General features: G+C 46.9%; 1 non-coding gene across 1 annotated transcript; it reads left to right on the top strand.

The window, feature by feature from the left end:
* Positions 1-5,398: 5,398 nt before the first annotated feature.
* Positions 5,399-5,471, top strand: TRNAK-UUU (transfer RNA lysine (anticodon UUU)). The gene has a single exon. It is a non-coding gene; the product is annotated as a tRNA-Lys (tRNA).
* Positions 5,472-8,570: the final 3,099 nt, after the last annotated feature.

Below are 8,570 nucleotides of genomic sequence, written 5' to 3'. Positions count from 1 at the left end.
TGACTACATAGGAGCAAAGATAGGAAGCAACTAAAACCAAGAGCGCTGTTATAGTGTGCCAACATTCTATGAGGCTGTATCAAAACCCTTCTCTTTGAAATACTATCAGCTCAATGAGTTGTTGTTTTTTCCTGGAAGAGCCTCTAGGTAGGCAGAAAAAGCAGGTGAGAGGATTGCGATGGGATAAATGAAAGCTGAGGAGGGTTGTTCCTCTTGAAATTTGTTTGTGTTTCTCTTGTCATCCTGATGGAGGAATCGGATGCATAATTCAATTTTTTTTCAATGCCTTTGATTGGGTTCAGTTTGTGACATTGAGCACAGGGGGTCCTTCATGTTTTGTTCTTGTTCCCACAGGAGAATGGAAACTGGGCCAGTTTTCCAATTCAGACAGAAAGTAGCCTGAGGCAGCCTAGAAGAGCTAGTGCCTTGGTGACAGGGCCTCTTTAACCCACATTCAATTCCAGGTCATGGAACAGAACTTTTCTGCAAAAATATCCAAAAAATGTTGTTTCACTTTAATTTATGGGCACAATTGTGTGGCAATTAAATTAAATAAAATTACATTTATTTAAATTTATTAAATTTAAAGTTATTACATTATTAATTAGTTTATTTATTAATGTATTTATTAATTTAATTTGTTCTTTCATTTTTATTTATTACATTTTAATTTATTTAGATTTATTAAATTAAATTAAGATCCTAAAGTTTCTATGCTCAGATTTTTTAAGTAGCTGGTAATCTCTGAAATAATGTTCTATTCCTTCCCTCAACATGCAGGCTAACCAGGGCAGGACATTGATGACACGAAACACAATGCCTCAAGCAAAAAAATTTTTTGCTGCCCCCACCCCAGCCCTGGGCTCCCCCCCGCACCCTCCTGCTGCCCCAGCCCTGGGTTCTCCCCGCAACCCACACCCCTGCCACCCCAGCCCTGGGCTCTGTCCCCTCCACCCACATCCCCTGCTGCCCCAGCCCTGGGCTCTCCCCATCCCCACCTACACCCTTCTTCCGGCCTAGGCCTGGATCACTGGTAACTCGCTCCCATGGCAGGTCATTCAGCAGGAATTTTAGATGTGCACAGAACACAGACAGGTTTGGTTCCCATATGGTTACAGAACTGCAGCAAAGTGGAACAATTTTCAGCTTGTGTGATTGGAGGATATCTGGATGTATATTATAAGACTGTCCTACATAAATGTGGAAAAGTTGAGGTGCCTTTATTATTCTTTTGTTCCATTCTTTGTTTCTATGGGGAATTTGCCAATGCAATATCACTGTCTAAAACTAAAAAAAAAAAGGGGGACAATGGCTGTTGAAAATAGCAATTCCAGTCCTAAAAACCACTGGGAAGCATTTCTTGCTCAATTTTATTGTACTTTTTCTACAGCAAGTTACAGTGGATCAGTATATTTGATTTGGGAGAAATGAAGTAACAGCTGCCCAAATTAAGCTTGAGCACTCCTGAATTTTGAGGGTATTCAAATCTGGAAGGCAGGTGCTAGATTCCCTTTCTGAATCTTAGCTAAATCTGGAAAGGAAAAGTCAATTTCTGCTTCCATGGCTCAGAAGTGTAAATCCTCCTATGTGCCTGGTACTGTATCTAAAGCTGCCCAAGTCCCGTAGAGCCCCCCCCTTACTTTTCATTTTAAATTCTAGTGGGATCTCCCTTGCTAGTCTTCAGATAGAGAGATGCACTGTCCATTTAGTCCACCCAATTCCTTCTCTGGGGGCTGCCAGGTGAGGTCACACCAGTATCCCTAATTTGGTCTGGGGATGTCTTCTGAATGGGATATCTCGGCCAAAGCCTATTTCTTGGGCACACTTGTTCCCCGTTCACAGTACCACCACTTCTAGCAGCCAGCTCTCCATTCACAGCTAGCTGCAGCATGAGGTTTCAGCTACCATACTCCCTCCCCCACCCTTTCCTGTTGCTAGCAGCCAAGGTAATGCTGGGAAATGTAGTTCTTTCCCTGCTCCAGGGTTGGCTCTATAGGCAGGGAGCTAATCAGGAACTACACCTCCCAGGGCCCCCTGTTGGTTCTCAGCTCCCAGGCTGGATCCCTGCCGGCTGCTGCCCCTGCAAATGGGCTGCCCCAAGCACCTGCTTGCTTTGCTGGTGCCTAGAGCCATCCCTGAGGCTAACCCACTCCTTTTGACCTTAAAAGTTTCATGGAAGGAAAAACTAATGAAGAAGAAAGCATAGAAGTTATGGATGTATTTGAGAAAGGACTTGGACAAAAAGAACCAGAAGCCCCAATTCTCCTGGCTGGTTTTGAACCTGGTTCCCAACGACGTTTCTATAGATTGTTGTTCACTCCCCACTTTGATAATGCAGACAGTCCCTTTCCAGTACAAATCTCTAGCATATCATTCCAATAGCAGGAGTCAGGATTTCTCTGGGGCACTGAAATTTTTCAGGGGGTTGGTGCATGAACTCAGCCTTACATTCCACCTTTGAAGTTTCATAGACTATAACAGCAGCATAAAGAAAGAGCCGTGCCAATTTCTCACTGTCAGAGGTGAAGGTGGCCACGTCCCCTCTGTCTGACCATTGCCATTGCAGGAGAGAAGGTTTCAATAGAATTGAATGCCCTGGCTCAGACAAGAGACACAGGGAGGTTTTGCTATTCATGGATCTGTGCAAATGAAGTTGTGTCTGTGTGTGAAATTGAGGAGGGAAATGAAACGTCCACATGGTGGCCCAGTGCCCTAATGAATGTGTGTGAAGGACTCGGGCTGAGAAATGATTTTACAGGAGTTTGTATCAATTTATTGCCCTGATTAAAAGCTATGGCTAAAAGGCAGCCACTGTTGTTACTACTTGAATCTGCTTGGGGACACCCGAGTGGATGTCAATTCCATTGCCTTACCCAGGGCCAGTCAATTATTTTCTCAAGATCCAAATATCTTGCTCAAGGTATAGTCAATGTCTAGACTCCAGAGCAAACAATAAACTGATGATAATAAGAATATAGAAAGATTCTGCAGTCACTATGGGCATAACTATGATGATTGTTTCGTGTTTCGCTCTTTATATCTGGCACCACCATCTTGCCCTTTAGTCTTGTAATTTACCAAGGGTAAAACTAAACATCTCTTCAGCTACAAGGGAGTGTTTCTGTTCATTCCTGTTAGCTACACAGGGATTTGATGTAGCTGCTTTCAATCCTCCGGCTCTGCCGGGATAAGTAACATTTCAGGCTGTCACTGAACTGAAGAAAGGAGATAATTTTTTGACAGGTTACGCCTCCTATTAAAGGTGTTTGTCTGGCTGGCAGCCCTGGTTCCCAGGTCTCTCCTGAGGGAAGAAAGCTTCTGTGCAAAATACCAAAACTTTTAACAGAGAGGAGGGAAAGGCGATGGCCACATGATGGGGCCAGTATGTACCACAACATGGTTCTTTTATGTGGGATGACTCTGAACACTGACTGATCTCCATTCCCTTGTATTTGAAGAGATGTTTAGATTTGCACTTGGGAACCTATAAGGCTGAAGCAATTTTATGGATGGTGACACTACGATTGAAGGGTTATTTAATGTTGTAAAAATTGTTCAAAACACATAGCTTAAACTTGAACTGCCTGTTATTAAAGGTTTGTTTCCCCACGTCAGTTCCATAAGCTCTGGTAGTAACGCCCTGGGTTCTCTCATGCCTCGGTGGGAACTAAGGGGAATCGTCCCATGCTGCCCTTGGCTCCAGGCTGATTTTTCTGGGGAGGGGACTGTAATTGATTTGTTTGCTGTTGAGAAGGGAGCCAGGCCATTTCTCAGGGAACGAGAACTCCCAGCAACTTCCCAGCCAAACCCAGGCTGCTGCCCTGTCCCAGCCTCTGTTCTCCTCGGGGCCCTGCATGTTTGACTGTAGAGCATGCAGGGAGCAGCAGCTGAGGCAGAGGACAGCCTGGGCTGGACAGATGTTAGGAGCACAGCACCAGAGGCCTCTACAGGCTCCCTCCTCAGCAGAAAACAATCAGTCCCCACCTGCACCTTGGGACAGCAGCCTGCAGCCGAGGGCAGTGCCGAGTGGGGGTTTCTTTTTTTCCTCTTCCTGGGGTGAGCAGACACCTGGGGCTGTTTCTAGCAGAGCCGTTGGAACTGAATTGGGGAACCAGCTTTTAATAACAGGCAGCTCAAGTTCAGACTGATTTTGTTACAATTTTCTTTATAATGTAAAATAATTCAAAAGTAAATGGGCAGGAATTATTGTAACTCTTTTCTCCTAGTGTTCCCGGCCATAGAGAGACATGTCTTTTTGGCTTTTCATGATACGGGAGTCAGGTTCATTCACTGTTCAGAATTAATGTGTACAGAAACCTATTGGGTTTCATTTCTTAAGTTCTGTTGCCATCGTGTGACCATTTCTTTCCCCTCCTTTCTGTCCAAAGCGCAGAGTCCAATTCCTCCAGGGAGAGAAGGACATCTTTCTTCTTTCCTTCCTAAACAGCCCCTTTCCTTAGAGAGCCCCTTGCTGGGATCTGGGTGGGGAACAGCCCTTTCTGAGGATTAATTTTACAACATATTTGGTGTTGATATATAGATTTTACAGCCAGGCTAGATCACTATGTACCTCTGCTCTGACCTGATTCATAACAGAGTCCAGAGAATTTTACCCAGTGACTCCTACATCCACCCCAAAATCTTCTGCTGAAGGAGGAGGGTTATATAATATATATGGAGATATACCTATCCCATAGAGCTGCAAAGGACCTAGAAAGGCCTTTGAGTCCACCCCCTGCTTTCACTAGGAGGATCAAGTACTGATTTTTACCCCAGATCCTTAAGTGGTCCCCTCAAGGATAGAGCTCCAAACGCTGTGTTTAATAGGCCATTGCTCAAACCACTGAGCTATCCCTCCCGCAGCTTTGGGTTTTTTTTTAGAAAGTCATCATGTTTGGATGTAAAGGTGTGAAATGGGAAAATTGCCCCTCTTTCAAGTTTAAATGTTTTAACTTCTACCTCTAGACCGGGGTGGCCAACCTGAGCCTGAGAAGGAGCCAGAATTTACCAATGTACACTGCCAAATGTACACCTTTGTATGCAACTACTGAGACAATTGTGAACCTGCCTATCATTATCATTATCACTTTGAAATAATGATGATGATGTACACTTGGCTCTATATCCCAGTGTGTCCTGGACTTCTACAGGTTGCATTCACCAATCCAACCATTTGGCACTTTCAGATGGGTACCTCTGTATTGTGCCTGATCCTTGTACAGCTATAAAAGGCTGATAGATGCTGATATTTCCCCCTCTTTTTAACCAGCACTAATAGGAAGCCAGGCTAGGGCTGGGAAGAGAGAGAGAGAGAGCAGCAGGTTTCTCCTATTGTTTCCTGCTCTCTTTTTCTTGACTAGTTTCTCCTCTGCACCAACTTGCTCTTTTTTTTCAGTAAATCTGGCTAGCTCAGTTGGTAGAGCATCAGACTTTTAATCTGAGGGTCCAGGGTTCAAGTCCCTGGTCAGGTGATAAACTACTGCCCAAGATTTTAATAATCTGTCTTTCTGGAGTCCTCATAGATGTTACTTTTTCTCTTCAGGATTTTTCCTTTCCTAAGAAGGGCCTTTGTGTGTGTGGGATTGAAGGGGCAACTTCCTAACATCCCCTATGTCCTTGCAAGCTGGAGGAATAAAGGCCTCTGGGCATATAGCTTCTTCCTCCCCTGCACACACACACACTGAATATCCCTAAGGAACTAAAATCACCTACTGCCTTCCCCTGTCCTGCTGGATCCCCAAATGCTCTTCACCCCGAACCCATGTCCCCTCTATTCCCAGTGCCCCTGTGTTGGGGCTGCTGACATGACTTCTACTACCCCTGGGCTTACATTGCAATGTAGACATACCCTGAGAGTGCATCTATACTGTGATAAAAGCTCTGTGGCCTGGCTGGCCTGGATCTTCTGACTTGGGCTCCTGGGGCTCAGGTTGTGAGGCTAAAAACTGCAGTGTAGACATTTGGGCTCATACTGGATCCCAGGCTTGGAGACCCTCACCCCTCGTGGGGTCTCAGAGGCTGGGCTCAAGCCCAAGTGTCTACACTGTAATTTTACAACCCTGTAGCACAAGCCCCACAAGCCTGAATCAACTGACCCAGGGTTTGAGAATAGTGACTTGGGTGTGTTTATGACAGCCTAACATTATGTCTACACTATGTTCACACTGCAATGAAATACCCAGGGCTGCCCCATGCCAGCTCAGGCTGCCGGGGCTTGGGCCGTGGGGTGGTAAATTTCGGCTCATGCTCAATAGCAGGCTCTGGGATCCCACAAGGTTTGGAGGGAGTTTAGCAAGCAAAAAAGGTAAAATGGCAGTGGAGTATTACCGTGGACTCAATGGCATTTCTCCATTGATTTGTCTGCTTTGGGGCAGGGACAATAACATGTCCTGATGCATTTGTTATTTCAAAGGGTGGTTTAGGATTTTCATTCTCACACACAGTGCACAAAGCAGGACTCAACCCAGGGTGTAAACTAAATGAACCGCCCACAGATTCTGGTAGCCACAATGAGCCATTTGGTATGAGAACTCAGACCTGACCCTGTCCCAGAGGGAGGGGGTCATCCGTGAAGGGTTTGGAACACTGACCGATCAGCTCTTAACTCCCAAACTTTCAGTAACTCTATTATCAGTGCCCGTGAGTGTAATTTGAACTATAAATTGGTGACCCTGGACTAGACTAAAGTCCCATGTAACTCTGTATTTTGTTCTCTGACAGTAGCCAATACCAATACAGTAACCACAAAGACACCACTAGGATTTGAACCCAAGATCCCCTATTTTCTAAATAGGTGCTTTAGCCAACTAAGCCATGGTGCCTGATAGTGATCAAAGCATGGTGTCTGCCCACACTTGACTTCTTGCCAGACCCCACCCAGGCCTGACAAGTTTGCTCGTGTTTGGATTCTGCAAAGCAGAAGAGCAGGTGAAGTTTTCCTTGCAAGCTGTGTGTGTGTGAATCTTTGGCCAGGGCTGCACTACAAAGTTATTTCAGCAGAATTATATTGCTCAGGCATGTGAAAAACACACTATACTCCCTCGGTCGGCAGCTATTGGCGGGTGTACACACTGCAATGCCACGTCTGGAGACAAAACTACCCTGTTTTGGTGACAAAATAAAACCACCTCGATGAGAGGCCGAGAGCTTTTTGCTGCAAACTTAAATCGACAAAGTGTCAGTGTAAACACTGCTGGTCATTATATCACCATAACTGGCCTCCACCAGTATCCCACAATGCCCGCCATGAACTCGCCTGCCCTGCATTCCTGCTACAGAGGTTGGGCCCCTCCCCTTTTATAGTTCTGGGAAGCTCTGACAGCTGAGCCTGCTGCTCTGCTCCAGCAGCAAGGAGGAAATCACTGCCGTGGAATGCTGCTCTCTCCCGCACTACCAACGCAGAACAGGTGGCGGGAGCTTCCTCATAGTGCCGGACCATTGGTGTCTGAACTGTGGTGCCCCCGTGATGCCCCTTCCCCAGGGCCCCTCACTCACTCCGCCCCTTCTCCCTGAGGCCCCAACCCCACACTGCCCCTTCTCCCTGAGACCCCACCCCACCCTCCCACCAAGGCCACACCCACAAAACGCCTCTTCCCCCCAAGACTCGGCCTTGTGTTCCCCTCTCCGTTGTTTGTCCTTATGGCAGGTAAAAAGTGGTGGGGCCATGGCCTTCTAAACCCCCTTATTCTGGCACCACTGATACAGAGCTAGGCAGGCAGCAGTGTGTGTGTGTGTGTGTGTGGGTGAGTGGCTGTGTGTGTGTGTGAGAGAGAGAGAGAGAGACTGCTGTGCTGTGCCACTGAGGGAAGTGGAGGCTTATGTCGGGGCTGTCCCTCTCCCCTTGACTCAGGACTGGTTGCTTTCCGCAGCTGTCTGAACTTGGAGACAGTGTGCCCATGCATTCACTCTTCCCCAACACACACACTCCCCCAACACACACACTGTCTCTGCCCCCGACACACATTCTCTGTCACACACTCTGCCCGCCACACGCACTGCAGTTGAAAAGCAGCTGGCACTCTAGTAGGATGCCCAAGGAACAATGGGATACAGAAACCTGCATCACGTGATGCAGTACTGGCCCATGAGTCATTGGAAACCCTTCCCAAAGCACCCTGCGGCCAGTTGCACAGTTAGCTACTGTGGAGGAATAGGCCTGGCTGGCCTCCCTTGCACCGATCAAAACATCGGTGAAGACTCGTCATATAGGCCCGCACTGCAGGCCACAAGCCTGAACCAAACTAAGTATCATGTTCTCTGCCAGTCTCGGTCAAGGGTCATGACCAGAGGAGGGAGGTGGGACCAAGGAGGGAAAGAATAAAAAGCCCCAGCAGCAGCACTAATGAAATATGTTCATGGCTGGTGAAATAGAATAACCGCTTGTGTGAAGCAATAGGTAACTTTAGCTGGATGGAAACTGACTAAATGCAGCCTCTCCTTTGGGTGATCTGTGACACCCCCCTCCCCCCCTCCCCCCCGTGATTCCAGCTAAATGCAAGGTGGCCAATCATGGTTCTCTTCTGGGTGCTCTGTGACCTCCCTGAATTTCTAGCTAAATGCAAACTGACTAA

The sequence above is a fragment of the Malaclemys terrapin genome, chromosome 15 (genome assembly GCF_027887155.1).
Source record: "Malaclemys terrapin pileata isolate rMalTer1 chromosome 15, rMalTer1.hap1, whole genome shotgun sequence".
Lineage (NCBI taxonomy): Eukaryota > Metazoa > Chordata > Testudines > Emydidae > Malaclemys > Malaclemys terrapin.
The sequence above is the reverse complement of the archived record's forward strand: the minus strand, read 5'-3'. Positions and strand labels throughout refer to the sequence as shown.